Below are 16305 nucleotides of genomic sequence, written 5' to 3'. Positions count from 1 at the left end.
TCACAAATCTTTCAGTATAAGCCAAAGGGTTATGAAAACTACCAAAAGAAATAACTGGAACATCTAACCTTACTCTTGCAATGAATTCATAGAGTAATCAGTGATAGTATGTCACCTCTCAATTTCCCTATTAGTAAACTGAGGGTAATAATAAATTCCAACAATGATAACTACCACTTATTGAATAATGTGTGCAAGGAAGTGTTCTTAAGCACTTGGCATGTATTATCAAAGCCAAGGTACCCCCGATCGCCAGAGAGGAGAGACAGCCGAAGAGTTCAGGCAAAGGCGTTTATTCTGAGAGTAGAAAGGAGCCCGCCTGGGCAGTGCACGAAGTGGCGTCTGCACCAGCCGTGGCAGGGAGCATGCGTTGTATGCGCAGGTTCGCGCGCGTGGGAACCTGTGCAGGGAGGAGGAACAGAAAGTTTGTAGCAAAAAGTTTTTTCAGTTGACGTCAGTCCTGGATGGGGGTGGGGGTGTTAATCACTTACTGCTGCAGGCTGGTTTCCATCAAGGCCTCAGAGGCTGCTGCTGCTCTCTGCATTTCTTAAGGAGGCCAGACTTATCCCGGTCTTTTGGGTGAGGGGGGTTAAGGGGCGGCGTTATGCTTCTGCAGCGACTTTCCGCTGAGGAGAGCGGTAGTTGTCGGAGGCGGGTAGCTTGCTTGCGGAGTTCTGAGATGCTTGTTTTGATGATTCCCGATTGGTTTGTGAAGAAGCAGCATTGTTCCTGTAAAAGAGCACAAATGCCTCCATGGGTTAGCGCGACAGGGACGGAGGCATGGTGGGTAGCGATTGGGGGTGGGGGTGGGGGGAATAATTGCTGGTGGGTAAGATAGAGAAGTAAGGAGGTGAATTAGGGGGTTGGTTTGCTCAAGGTAGGGTAAGGAATTGATGTCAGGGGTGTTCAGGGTAAGATAAGGAAATTGTTTATGTTCTTGCTCAGACTGCTGCATTAGCTAGGAGTGGGTTTTATGTAAACGGTCACGTCTATTGTGGGAGAGCTTCTAAGGGTGTGTTGTGGATGTGTTGGGAGGTGGGGAGTTTTGCTTAACAAGCATATACTCCCTTGGAACCAGGCATAATGAAAAGTCATTACCCTTTAACTTTACTTTTATTATTATCTCCCTGAGCGTATGATGGAAACCAAAGCTCAGTAAAATTAAGGGACTTGTACTCATGTAAGAAATAAAGACAGAATTGAACCCACATCTGTCTGGTCCCAAAATTCATCATTGTAACACTATTTTATACAAACAATGCTAAATGTCATTTTTCAAATTACAACCAGGTATTGGGTTAAGACTAAGGCTTCAGAAAGCAGTATAATCCTCGTGTGTCACTGCAACACTTCTGTTCAGGAACGTAACACGGACAAGGCTCTAAAATGAACACCATTCAGCAGCTCCAACCTGTTTAATGGCTACCACTGTCCTGTTATCTGCAATCTTGACACCAGCATATACAGCACTTTATGAGGCCTTTATTGACCATTAATGTCACTCCCAGAACAAATGGAATAGCACATTACCCACAATGGAACTGTATAAATCTGTATCCAGTGGCAATCACTAGGATTAGCCCAGAAACATGTAGTTAACCTGGACTGGCTGCTATCAGATAAATGAAGAACTTTGGCTGGTTAATCCTGCTAGGGCAACCACACAGACACAGTTGTGCCCTGGAGAACCGACCTGCTTTCTTTTTCAAGAAGCAGGCACATCCTGAGCATTAGCATTTACTTGATGATTTTACATTGCATTGGGCAAGAAATAGGACATCCTGGATATGCACTTTCCCAACACTGGCCCTTCAAACCTAAGGGAAGAAAAATCCTGGCAAAATTATTTGGAAGGATGAAAGATGCAAATGCCATTATGAGCTTCTTTCCAGTGATAAATACCCAAGCTTTTATTTGGATGAATGTAATTAGAGACAGATTTCAGTGCAGCTTGGATACAGCTGTTTCTGTCCTCCTGGCTCCACAATGTTGCTGGATCATTCTGTGGCCATTGGCAATTTGGCCAGTCAGTTCCACCTCAATTCACTCAGCAGACCTCCTTCACAGAGATGATGGCCTTGCTTATTAAAACTGAGCAGAATTCCAAGATGAGGCCCTCAGATCTCACCTCCAGTGACACACCCATCAGGCGTTATCTTATATTAGTGTTTGTTCTGGATACGTTTATGTTTCAGGAAGCCCCTAAGAAAAAAATTGCTACAATCAACTTGACTCCCCTGTCACTGACATATAATGCTTTTAGCTTTTCCTTTTTGGAGAACAAAAACAATTGAAGGACAATGTCTCTAGTCTGTTTTTCTGAAGGAAGGTGTGCAAAGACCTCTGTATACCATTCCGAGATAGGTTGCCTGCAACAGAGAGGGGTACGTGTACATGCTCAAAGCCCCTTCATCTTTAAATCATGCTTGCCTGCTTTTTGTGGGTATATAAAACAGGGAAAGGCTTGTCTCTCAGTATTCTAAATAGAGTAAAATAAAATGGTGATTAGATGTCACAATCAACCCAGAATTTCTGCCTTGAGTGAAGCAGTAATAGGCTAAGAACATCCCTGGCCTTAGTTCAGTCACCAGTTGCCTCCACTAGGATGTGACTGCAAGCTTCAGACTAAGCCCCCTCAGTACTCGGCCCGGCAACAAGGAAGACTTGCCAGTTCCTGAATCCAACATTCTTCAGATCGGAAAATACCAGGAAAACACCAGCTTCTATATAGGCTTGGAAACAATACAGATAGTATGTGCATTTGTTAGGTAACAAAAGAAGGTGAAACCCTTTGAGCAGTCTTTGCTTCTTGGTAATCTGTCATTTCTCAGTTTCTGTCTCTGTGTGATCAACAAAAATCAAGTGCAATCTGGCCAGGAGAAGGGAAGCAGTAACAATTTGAGCAAAGCTGAAAATATTCCATCTCCCCCCTAGATTGTGAGTAACTGAAGGATAGAAACTGTAACCCTGGTTGTAACTGTTGCCTGTCAGAGCTCAACGTAGAACTGTTCCATAAAATTACTCTTCAAAGATTTATTGGCTTGCATTGGCATAGACTGCAACATGCCAAATGTCCTTTCCTCAATTTGGAATTGAAGAAGGTAGTGGTGTCTTAATAAAGCTCCAGATGTAGTCCTCCCTTTGTTTTCAAGGCAACTGCAAATAGAATAATTTCTTGATTCTGTTAGTATTTGAGTCACAAGCACAAGTAGACTGAATATATCATTGTCTATAGGGAAGAGGTTCCACAGAGAGTAAATGAACATCTATCTCAAGAGATTACTTGGTCAATCTTCAGCTTAAGCATAGTTACCAAGACTTTCCTTTGGCTCAAAAGGAGATTGTACTTAAATAAATAAAATCCAAATTCCTAACTGCAATTTTTATCTATTGCTATGTGAAAAAAAAAAATAATAAATTTCATGAGTTAAAACAAAAAAATGTACCTCAGAGAGTATTGAAGGATTTGAAGGAGGTAGCTTAGCAGGGTGGTTCTAGCTCAAGGATTCTTTTATTACAGTCAAGCTGGTTGGCTGGAATTTCAGTCATTTGAAGCTTTGACTTGGGCTGGAGGATCCACTTCCAATTTACTCACATGGCTGTTGGCAGGAGACTTCAGTTGCTTGCCATTTGGGCCCCTTTATAGGTCTACTTGCAGTACGGCAGCTGGCTTTACCCCCAGAGCACATGATGAGAGAGAGAGAGAGGGAGAAGAGCACAGCCAACAAGGAAACCAAAGTGCCTTTTATAACCTAGTAAATTCCAGAATCATATGCCATCATATTCCATTGTTTACAAAGTCCAACCATGATACAATGTGGGAGGGAACCATACAAAGGTATCACTGGGGACCATCTAGGAGGCTGGTTACCATGCTTGCTAACACTGATGGCTAATCTTCCCACTGCCTGCTCCTCCAAACTCACCTTGTGTCATTCTCCCCCATGCCAACCATGCTCTAGTCATATGGTCTTTTGACATTTCCTAGAATACCCTAAAAGCTTACCTTCCTCAGATTCTTTTTATTTGTTCTTCTCTATTCCTGGAATGCCTTTTTCAAACTTTTCAAAAGGATAAATCCTTTTCATCTTTAAGATGACCCCTTAAATACCACCTTATCAGATAGGTCTTCCCTAACTCTCATAAAGAATCTCCTCAATCCTATGATACCCTATCACAGAATCCTCTTTATTTCTTTCATAGTATACCTATACTTAATTTTATTCATGTCTTTATTTGTTTATTGACATTTTCTAAATATCATGAGCACCATGATGGCAGGGACCATGTTTGTCGTGTTCACAGTTGGATCTCCAGTGTCGGGCACAGAATTGGTGCTCAATATCTGTTGTCTGAATGAAAAAGGCACACTCAACAGGTCTGCTCAGCCACCATCTTGCTTTGTCACCATCCAGACTCCCCACTGACAGGAAACCAAAGACTCAGTGACCTTAGGAGCTGCCTTTCATTTGGCCAAGTCTGGCCCATCTCTGAACCAAACTGACCAACCAAGAAGACAGTGGATCAGGGGACATTTCTCTAGGTCAAGCATCAAAGCAAACGTTAGAATACCTGTTCTCTGACACATTCTTCCATCTCATAACTCAGCTTCCTCTGAAATGGTCACAGACATTGAGGTCCAATTGGCCTACCTTCCTTAATATTTCCTTTCCCATATCCTGGTGAGTATGAGGCTCTCTTTTGAAAGTCTCTAGAATGTTAACCCATAAACTTCTGGCTGAACTAGCTTTCCTTGCTGTGATGTATCTAGTTTCCTCCCATGGCATTATAACCAATCTCTGCTGTTCAGACCAATATCTCCAGCTAGATGCTTTAGAGTGTGCTGTCTGCTTGGTTCTCAAATCCAGCATCACCTCAAGATGTGGAATTCCTGATACCTCCTGGTTCCTGATTCTACCAGATTGTGTCAAGGCTGGCTCCCCACCCAAACTCAGTCAGAACTCCAAGAGTCCCTGCTGAGATCCAGCACTCAAGTATTGCCTTGAATTTGAGCAGTAAAGGAAGTTCAGACAAGTGGTTATGCTTCATTTTTACATGATCTCTCATTTTCTATGGATTTTCTTTCCAAATTGGAACTCCCATGTACAAGGTTTCCAAAACCTGAAATTCTCTGTGTTTATGTTTCCTCAAGTGGATTTAGTTAGAACATAATGGCTGATCTTAATCAGTCACAGCATATGCAAAAATCTTTGATTGAATATTTCACTTCTTTCACCATAATTCTGCGTTGCAATGTGAAATCTGCAATTAGATCTAGGTTCAACCATAAACTCTAAATGTCCCTCAGTTTCCTGAACTGTAAAGTAAGTATATAGGCTTAGATATTCTCAAAAACTTTCCTACATTTTAAGATAAAGGTAATACATGATATCAAGGCATACATGGCTTTCCTAAGTGTCTGTCACTGATGTTTTTGGTAGTCATGAAACTAGATGCCAGTTCTCTCGGCCACATGCATGAAATCCAAAACCCCAATTCCTTCCTTCTCATATTCTTCTCCCTTGATCCAGCCGTCTTAATCTCCCTGGATCCTTCATTCTCCTTCTTTCTTCAAAGATGTCTTAAAACCAGCTTCCAGAAAGATGAATGGCTCCCTGCCCTGAGACTGGCACTAACCCGTTAGGGGTCTTGTACAAGTCACCTTTGCCCATGCTGCCCCCTTCCTCTGCCATGTCTCAACTTTCTAATTAACTGAGATAGAAGTTTTACCACATTCAAAGGAGGCTGAAGGATTTCTCTATGAAGTCCCCAGATGTTTTCACAGTCAGAAAGAGAAGGAAGAAAACAAGTAAGAAATCTAAACTGCTTTCACTCAGAGGCCATAATATAGATATTCCACCCCTTCTAAACTCATTACTGGGGTCAGTTTGCACCTAAGGTTTTCAATTCTCTTTGCTTTCATATTCAATAAACCAGAACTTCTGTGTAAGTTTTGGGCACTCACAATTAGAGCTTAAAGGCCCAATCAGAGCTTGTTAAATAAAAAAGTAAATAATAAAATAATATATCACTCATATTGCATTCTATGTTTCCAAGTACTTTACCTGTGCCTCCCCATTGCTCTGTTATATTTTTGGTATACTGTGAATCAAAAGCAGGAACTGTGTTGTCTTTACTAGTAAGCAAAGTGACTAAAACATCATTTTCATAATTTATAAATAACGGTGCCTAAATCCAGGGTCTTTTCTTAAACTCTTTACACACACACACACACACACACACACACAGACACACACACACCAGTCCACCTTCAAGGAAAAATTTCCAACTAATAACTATCATGACACACTTAAACACATCTGCTTTCATTACTATACAATCGCTGACAAGCAAAAATACAGTGCTTCCTTCTGATACCTCAGAAAACTTTTCAAGTTTGTGAGAGTATAGAGGTTGAACTTCCTTGGTCTGAACCCAGTTTCCTCACATCCTCTTAAAACAACTTGCATCAGAAAATAGTTTTTTCTAATCTTTTTTATTAAATCCTTGCTGATGTTTTTCTATAGAAAAACCAAGAAGTATAGAGTCTGTGGTGAAAGTTCACTGGTGCATTCCTATCAGAGGTTTTAAATTAAGAGGATTTCTTCAAAGCTTGTTGTGAGAGGTTTTAGTTATGCAACCTACAAAGAGAAATAAAGCATCTCAAAATCATCCTCTTTTGAGTACCAGTCCCCTCTACTTCCTATTGTACACATTTTAGCATTTAGCTCCATCTGTTTAAATTCACTATTAATTATTTAAGTTTTCCTTTGGGGTTAATTGTTGTTAATCTGCCTTCGAGACAAGTTAAAATTATGCAAGCAAATGAATAACTCAAGGCAGGAAATATATTTCACAAGCCTTCTTCATTTTCATAGCTCATGCAATTATTTTTAATAAAATGATGTTGTTCTGGTTTGCTAATGCTTCCATTTTGCAAAACACCAGAAACGCATTGGCTTTTATAAAGAGGGTTTATTTGGTTACCAAGTTACAGCCTTAAGGCCATAAAGTGTCCAAAATAGGGTACCTTCACTGGAGAAAGGCCATTGGCCTCCAGAAAACCTCTGTTAGCTGGGAAGGCACATGGCTGGTGTCTGCTTGCTCCCAGGTTGTGTTTCAAAACGGCATTCTCCAAAGTGTCAGTTTCAGCCTTCAACAGCCATCTTCAAAATGTCTCTTTAAACTGTAGCACCGAGTTTCTTCTGTTTGTGCTCTTATATAGGGCTCTAGTAAACAAATCAAGGCTCACACTGAATGGGTGGGGCCACACCTCCATGGAAACAACCTAACCCAAAGGTCTTAACCTAATCAACGCTAATACATCTGCCTCCACAAAACCGCATCAAAGATAATGGCATTTTGGGGGCCATAATACATCCAAACAAGCACAGATGCTTAGTTAAAGGACTGGTTGGAAGGAACCAAGTAACTTTGAGAAAAGCAAAAGCAGTTCCTTTAATAGTACATTAAATAAGTAGGAGAAATGTGATTTCCTTAATAATAGACTTCTATGGTTTTATACAGATAGATAGAAAAAGGCATAGATTATACATTGAGGCTCTATAAAATAACCATTTGCACTAGGGTAAAAGAATTAATCAGAATCATTTTACCTTATTGAGTACAGCAAATTATGTCATATTAAATTATATACCAACTGCTTTATACTGAAAAAAGGAACATGTATCATGTATCCCAAATGTTAAAAAAGAAATAACAACTAAAAGGAATAAAGTGGCAAAAAAAAAAAAAGCAAATAAACTTTTAACATCTCAATTTGTTCAAACAATTCCCAGTTTTTTTTTTCTGATTCTCTCACAAACAGAACCTATGATGTATTTTTGCTTTGGCCAAGAATGTTCCCCAACAATGGCTTCTGTGGAGTTCACTTGCCTCCAAGGCTTAAATCACTACTGATATGGCTCCCCAGTCATTTCTCCAAGTATCCCCAGGACAGTTCTGCTTAGAATTTGTACTAGTCAGGCTTCTCCAGAGGAACAGAACTGACAGAATATTTATATGTAAACATTAAGAGATTTATTATAGGAATTGGCTCATGTGACCATAGGGAGTTGCAAATCCAAATTCTGAAGGGCAGCCACAGGTTGGAAACTCATTGAAGGTGACATTGAGTTCCCCGGGAGAAACCACAAGTTGCGAACATTGAAGAGGGTGACAATGAATTCCCCAGGAGAAGCTGGCTGTCTGAAGCAGAGATAGAAATTATTCTTTCTGACTTCTGAAATCCTAAATTCTCCTTTTAAGGGCCCCAACAAATTGCATGAGGAGACTCCTCCCACTTCTGAAGACAATCTTGTTGATCGTAGATATAATCAGTCATAGATGCAATCAACTGACTAATGATTTAAATCCACAAAATAGCCTCAGAGTAATGATCAGGCCAGTCCTTCCTTGATCAAATGATGGGACACCATAACCTAACCAAGTTGATACATGAAATTAACCATCACCGAATTCATGCCAACAGATAAAAAACTGATCTCATTATCTTCTATTACAATGAATACAGCTTCTCAATTTTCTTGTTATAGACATAGGAATTACCATCTTTGGTTAGCATCTTGAAAGTCAAAGGGGGAGTGGAGAGAGCACAATGCAAATTGGCATCCTTGATATTATTTTTCATTTACCTCTCTTTCTTATCTACAATAAAATTTTAAAATATCATAGACTCAGCAAATGTGGATTTTTAAAATCCTTTTTTTTTTATTCCTTAGCCAACATCCTAGTTCCTAGCAATTACTATACTAATCCTAAATTATGTCGATAGCTACTTTCCTGTCTCTAACCACTTCCCCCCCCCATATCCCCCAACTATAGATTAGGAATTATCATAAGATGTCAAAGTCCACACACATGGTAGCTATCCAAGAGCAAAACCTTCTTCCTGAGTTTTGCCCAGATTCTTGAGCTCTCTCTGCTCTGGTACTTCTCTGCCAGTGATTGTGGTAGGGACATATTGTTTCCTCTTCCAGAACACCCAGAAAAGTTGAATTTTTCAACCCCCCTTGCAGTTGGGTTGAGGCCAGTTGACAGTTCTGGCCAGTGGAATGAGGGTGGGAGTAATATAAGCCTCTTCCTGGTCTGGACCTTAAAAGGAGTCTCGTGATAACTCATCGCTCTCTGGGGTGGCACTGGTGGTTGCATGTTCCAGAACGTATAGCTAAGAGTCACCCTACCTATCATAGACTATAATGGGATGTTGAAAATACTTTTATAATGTTAAACCCCTAAGATTCAAAGGTTGTCACATCGACTAGTGTTATTACCTACCACTCATTCTACTTCCTGACACCCAGTTCCTTAAGTGAGACAGCTGAAGAATTTGGGGGCACAAAATGAGTACTTTTTCTTAACTTTATTAATTCTAAATGAGAGACAAGAACCAGAGAATAAGGCATACCTTCAAAATGGGTCAGAACAAGGAATCATAGGGATATGTTTTACGGTTAGGACCATGCAAAGTTAGACATGGGATGCACTGCTCAACTTAATTGTTTATGTTAAGGCTTAGTTAGCTTCAATCACTTCATTTCCAAACATGCTTGATTCTCTCAATAACAATGGTACAGGCTCATACATCCTATATTTACCATTTCTATCCTACAAAGACTCAGAAAATCTCCCCAGATCTCTTCCTACCATCCAGCTGGCAAAAATTATCCAAATTCTGTCCCATCACTTACTTTCAACTCCCTTCTAATTCCCTTCAGACTGTCTCCTTGGTTTGAGTATTCTGCCTGCTTCTGGATTTCATCTTCTTCCCTAAACATGGTCCTCTAAGTCGTACTGGGCTCCAGGCTCAACCATACATAGGCCAGCCTAGGCTTGCTCTGTAGCCAGCACAGGATTCAGGAACTCCAGCCCGAACTTCCAGGTCCAGGAGCACTAACAGCTTCCCTGTGTTGTTAGTCCTCAGGTACATCAATGCCTCCCATTTGGTCCTTTAACTTTGAGCACGCATTATAAATAGTTCCATCATGAAATTGTCTTCAAAATACCAACTGAGCATTCTTTTTCATTTGTCAGGATTATGGCTAGCAAAAATTAAAAAAAAAAAAGACACACACAATGGTAGTTGTATGGCCTTGGAGATTTGGCTTTTATAAATCTGGGACTCATGTAAAGAAACTGAGGGTTTAGTTGCTCTTGGACTGGCAGTCAATGAGAACACCCCATGCAAGGAAAAATAGCACAACTGTGAAAGTGATTTTAAATTAGTTCAAACCCATTTGTAATATACCACAACACCAGATACACACCTTAATGTAAGCAGGGGGCTACACAGGGTGGGTACAGATGCAGAATATTTTGGCATGGACATTTCCCCTGCCTCTGGGAATTCAGAAGCCAATGACACCCTTTAGGTGGGAAAAAAAAAAAAAAAAAAAAGACACTAGCTTTCATTGCCATTTCAAAAGAACCTGCACTAACTATCCATGCTAGGTTTTTCTACAAACACTAGGCTCTCTTCATTCTTGAACAAGACCACATCTTAACCAAGGAGTGACAATATCACTACCTCAGCTTTCCGGAAAGTCTGAAAGTCCTTCTCCCTATAAATACAACATTACAATTGACATCACAGTGGGTCCAAGTATGTTTTTGCCCTGAAAACAAAGAAGGGTTTGAATTTTTCAAGATACAGCATGGTCCAAGCAGAAGAGATGGGGATCAGGTTTTTATACTTTAAAGCGCTTTGTCTCTCTGCCAAGCAAAGGCCAATGAACTGTTTCTGATGACTATTTGCAAGGTGCAGGGTTAAAGTGTTTGTTGCATGTAGTTAAAACCAGGAAATGAGTCAGTGAAAAAAGCTCCCCATGAAATGGCTTTTAGATGTACTTGCTCATTATTCGTACAAGCATTTTTCTTAAAAGGATATGCTCATCTGTTCCAGTCAGTAACATTTATACCTTTCCAAGCCACAATTAACTCCTATTGAAAATTTTGTTTTCATGGTTATTATGGATCTTAATCATGTTTATGGGTAAAGCCAGTTTAGACATTTGAACCAGGCATCTCTTGCAGAAGACTCTATATCATTGTGAACAGCCCACAAAACACCTTTTAGACAAATGCTCCCCACAAACTGTCACTGAAGTAATGTGAAGTCAATGCTCCATACATGAAGGGGAAGCAAAGGGAAATTTTCTTGTTATCTTCCAGGGAAAACAGAGACATTAGGTAGAGAGATAGATAGATAGATAGATAGATAGATAGATAGATAGATAGATAGCCAGACTGCTGGATACTAATGGTATATATATTTATATGTATATACATATACTAGAGACTAAATATACAAAATATGTGAGAAATATTTCTATAAAAGAATTGTGTCTTTGTAGATTTGGCCCTTATAAATCAGAATCCCCCATTCAAGGAAAAATAGTACAACTACAAAAGTGATTAAAAAGAAGTTCAAACCCATTCATAATCTACCAGAACACCAATATTTTCTCTCCCTTCCGCTACACTTCTCTCACACCTGCATTTGATACCAAGACTGATTTTTTAAAATGCCCCTAAACTTTCTCCGTCACTGAGCCCCTGTGGCTACCATGTGCCTCACTAATGTAAATTGGCCTAATGTTTATCTCAGCTAACAATAATCCCTTCTCTTTGGGGGAAGAAAGAGGAGACACTGATAAATTCATGCGAGCAAAACTGCATGTAAACAATTTTTCCCCAACTCAATGATAATATTTAAACACAATCCATCAAAAAGTTATGAAGTTTTACTCTAACCAACTTTCTTTTTGTTATGAAGACCAGAAACCTAGTCAAACTAGCTCTAGAAAAATAGGGACGTTCTGCAAGGATATAATACGCATTCTTTGGGCATCCAGAGGCAAAAAATTAAACATAGTTGGGGCCTCTCTGGAAAGTGTAAATTAAGAAAGTGAAATTTCTCTTCCTTTTTCTCAGGGATGATGTGCTCTCCCTCTCTCCCTCCCCCCCCCTCCTTGTTTCTGTTGTTTATTCATCTTGTGATGGCTCATGATGGGGAGCTCAGCCTTAGAATTTGCAGATTGGTTCTTCTTGGTCCAACTCCCTTTCATGTGTCTTAGTTAAATTCCCAAGAGAGAGATTCTGATGAGCTACTGGAGAAACAGTGAATTCACTGACCTTGGGTCAGGGATTCCTCCCTGGTCCAATTAGTTAGGACTGGGAGCTGGAGTTCCATGGAACACATTGCTTCCCATGCAAAGAATGTAGCCTAATTTCCAGCCACACCTTTGGAATTCTGGACTCTAAGTGAGATCCAGCAATATAATTCTGATGCTTGATATGTGCCCATGATGGGACATGGAGGATCAGCTCACTCACCATTCATTCCAGCCCCATCTAGCGTGCATTCATAAATGGCAGAAAGCTAAAAGTTGCATTTCCCAGACTCCCTTACAGAGAATTTTCTGGAAACGAACTGGCTTCCATAAATTAGAAACACTCAAATGAAATTTTAGGACAGTGAATGTGAGGTGGAGGCTATCTTTCTGCTGTTTTGGTTTTGCTGGAACAAACACGGTCATGGAGATGTTTGTGTTCTCTATAGTGGCATGTCACCCCTCTAGCTCACGTGAGTGGTGGCAGATGTCAGAAGCTGACCCTGAACCACAGCTAAGGTGGTGTGTTCCTGTAGACAACAATTCTAGTGACAATCCCCTGTTTCCCCACACTCCTGGCGGAGGTGGTGGTTTCCCTGGTAGACTAGTCCAGTGGGCTTATTCTGGGAGCCATTCCCAGGGGCTTGGCCCACATCAGAAACCTATATCCCTTCCATAGAATTTTTAAGAAGCTATATTCTTATATCACATATGTTTCTGCTAATAATAGCCACAGCAGTTTCTATTTCCTACAACTAAAAGAATCACTAGACCTAGATCAACAGAATTCAATGTCCCAATCAAAATCTGTAGGAAAAAGACAAAAAGTCAGGGAGTTTCTTACGTGGATTGAAAAATCACTAAGGTAGGAGAAAATTCAAAAGACTTAAGCTCCATTCTGGTTAACTAGATGTAGAGGATAGCTTTGATACCTCTAATAAATGTAGAGGCTATAAGGTACAGATATGGATTCTTATAGCAAGGAGGACATAAGGAAATGAAAGAGTGCCCCCAACCTCTTGGTAATTAAACAAAACAACTGTCACTCACTTGGAGAGCTACAAGAAACTAAGTGAGAGAACGAAGTTAACATCAATGTGAGAGAAAACCACTCTCCTTTCCCCAGCAAGCTGACCATCACGTTGAGAACTACTTCATCAGCCACACAAACCACAGTGAGAGATTAAGATTAAGAACTGGACAGATGAACCGGGTTTAGCCAAGACGTCTGCTTCAGAAGAACTTTAGTAGAGGCAAGACCATGAGATATGCAGAATAAGTAGGCAGAGTGGCCATTCTCCCACCCATCAATGGTCTAGTCCAGCTCCCCTGACCTGAGTCTCAGGGTCATTCCTACTGATATTAGTATGCGGCCACATTTCTGACTTAAAGTAAACACACTCTCTTCATTTTACTTGAGAAAAGTAACACAAATCTATAGGAAGAGTCAATTAAGTATTTTCTTAATAAGGATGATTTCAGAAGTCAAGATGCTCACACTTTTGTGTGATTTGGAGAACAGGAAGAACAGGCATTAACAAAACATATTTAGAATTAAAAGAGAAGAGAAGGAGTTAGAGACTTATATAAAGGGAAAAAATAGGAAAGATAAATCTTAAAAGGAAAGAAAGAGGAGAAGAATGGCAAAAGTAAACAAGAATTTATTAAACAAACATTTTTGAGTGCCTACAAAGTGCCAGTCATTGTTCTAAGCATGGAATATTGCAGTGAATAAGAAAGATAAGGAGAAAAGAGAGGGCAGGTGAGGAGCTTTAGAGACTATGAAGGTGAATTGGAACCAGATCAATGAAGGGCTTTTATAAAACTGTGTGACACTGTCCTTTAGAAAATAGGGAGCCATGGAATTTTAGTTTTTAATTTCAGAGAGGTAATTCTTGTCCTCTCAGAAATGGATTAGAAAGAGAAAACACTTGCAGCAGATAGTAAAGTTAAGGAGCTACTGCAGTAGTCCAAGCAAAAAATCATCATCACCATCATCATCATGACTTAAACTAGAAGTTTCAGACTTGGATAATTGGATAACGTTAATCACATTAGAGAGTGCTGAATGATTAGGTGCTGGAAGGAGTAATGAATATCAGTGGGTGATCCGTTGAATTTGAGGTGCCTGTGGAATAACTAAGTTGGGCTGAGTTCAATAGGTTGAGAGGTTAGTGGAAATGTTTGCCAGTCCAAGAGCAATCAGTTCATCAGTTTCTCTAGAGCATATCCTATGGGATGCTTAGCACTTCTCCTGATTTTAGGTACTATTTAAGTTGCACTAATCCTGCCGTCGCCCTGCAAGAGTTTCCTCTGAGGACAAATCACCTGCAATTGCCACAAGGAGTTCTCATAATTTTGAAGGATAGTATTTATTTATTTATACTTCCATGAAGGCTTCTAAGTCAAGCCCAAATAGACCATGTATGAATGTCCAAAGATAGAATCAGGACTTTGCACAAAGCCCAAAGAACTGGCATCCAAACTATGCTTGACATAACTACTTTGTAGAAACTCAGGGATATATTCTCATACTAGATACACAACATTATTTACTTATTCCTATGCCCCCTTTCAACTTGCCAAGCACATCAGCAGGATTATATCCTAATAGACATTCTGTATGGCCCCTAGCCTTTTGGTTGTAACTTATTGGACCAGAGGTAGTCATCTGAACCAAATTGAGCCATTAGATTCTCTCTTTTGAGAGTTTTCTCTCCTGAGAATCACTTCATTAAGGAAATTCAAATAAGTTCATAAAAACTTGGGGGCTGCGGCAACATTTTGAAGTGGCCCATTTTAAAAGACTATATGCAAGCATATGAATGAACAGAATGTAGACTTAACTTCAGAAAAATTAAGCAGATCTCCAGCAGAGATGATAGACTATATGGTCCAAGAACAAGAGAGAGAAGCAGTACCCGTCTGACTTTGTTCCAGTTCCTGAGACTTCCAAGTGACCCAAGGGTGTCAGGGACAAGAAGTAGCAATGTGTGGGTGTCCCTAACCTTTCCTTTATGCTACCCATCCTTCAGGTCATTTTCTTTATCCATACTTTTAGGAAAGTTGACTCTTTGGTAGCTGGTTTTCCTTTAAATTGAAAGCTTATGTAAAGTTCTGGCAAGACAGAATGAAACTGGGAAGAATTCTTGCTGAATCATAAAGGCAAAAAAAAAAAAAAGTCAGAAAACATGAAAAAGAGAGGAAAAACTCAGAAAGTGTTGAGTGTCAGGAAGAGTTCTAGAGGTGGTTTGTTGAAGGAAAGACTCTGGAGGAGAAGTTCTGAGTCAGGAGAAGCACAAATGGGATTTGTGTAAGTGTTGCTATGCTTTATGAAATAGGTGATTTTAAATGTTCTTCAACAGACCCAAGAACATAATAAAATTCTTATTTAATGTATTCTGGATGCTGGACAACAGTGATATAAAAATAACTAGGTACTGAGACAAGGTACTTGAGACCTGTAGATTTATTTAGGTTAAGTCCACGATAAGTTTTCCATTTTTAAAGCTAACTCAAGTAACTTTCCATTTCTTCTTTCCGAACCCGTTTTTAGACTTCTTTCTTTTTAAAACTTATACGATTGGATCCCAAACTTATTTTTATTATATTTTATTATAATACAAAAAAAGTTTATTGTATTTTCTCTCCACTCTCTACGTAATGCAGGGTTAGGGATCCTTGTTCTTATTTCACAGAAAGAAGAATGGAAGCTCTGAAGGTCATTTTGGGACAGAGAAATATGGAATTCAACTATCTTTTCCATCAACCTGACCTCCTTTGAATTTACATGGAGTTTAAGAAATTTGTTGAGAGTAAAAATAAATGAATAAATCTTAAATAATAAAATGAGTATTAAAACTTCTGTCTTTGTATTTTAATTCCCAGTCTCCCAGCAGACTGGCTCTCTGAATTGCCCTCCACCCTCACCCCCCCCACCCCTGCCTCGTGTGCCCTAAATTCAATGATATCAAGTCCACTGCCATTTAAGTCTTTCTTCATTCAATAACTGGGAAAATTGTCATCAGTATGCAAACTAGTCTCAGGCAAGGGACATTACTCTTTAATCTCCTAATTTTAATTGTCATGCCATCATGCAGACTGGGGCTGCTAATGGCCTAGTTTGTAGATTAAGGCCAGCAGACCTGAACTGCAGTACGCCATTAGTTACAAA

This window comes from Choloepus didactylus, chromosome 3 (genome assembly GCF_015220235.1).
Source record: "Choloepus didactylus isolate mChoDid1 chromosome 3, mChoDid1.pri, whole genome shotgun sequence".
NCBI classification, from domain to species: domain Eukaryota; kingdom Metazoa; phylum Chordata; class Mammalia; order Pilosa; family Megalonychidae; genus Choloepus; species Choloepus didactylus.
The sequence above is the reverse complement of the archived record's forward strand: the minus strand, read 5'-3'. Positions refer to the sequence as shown.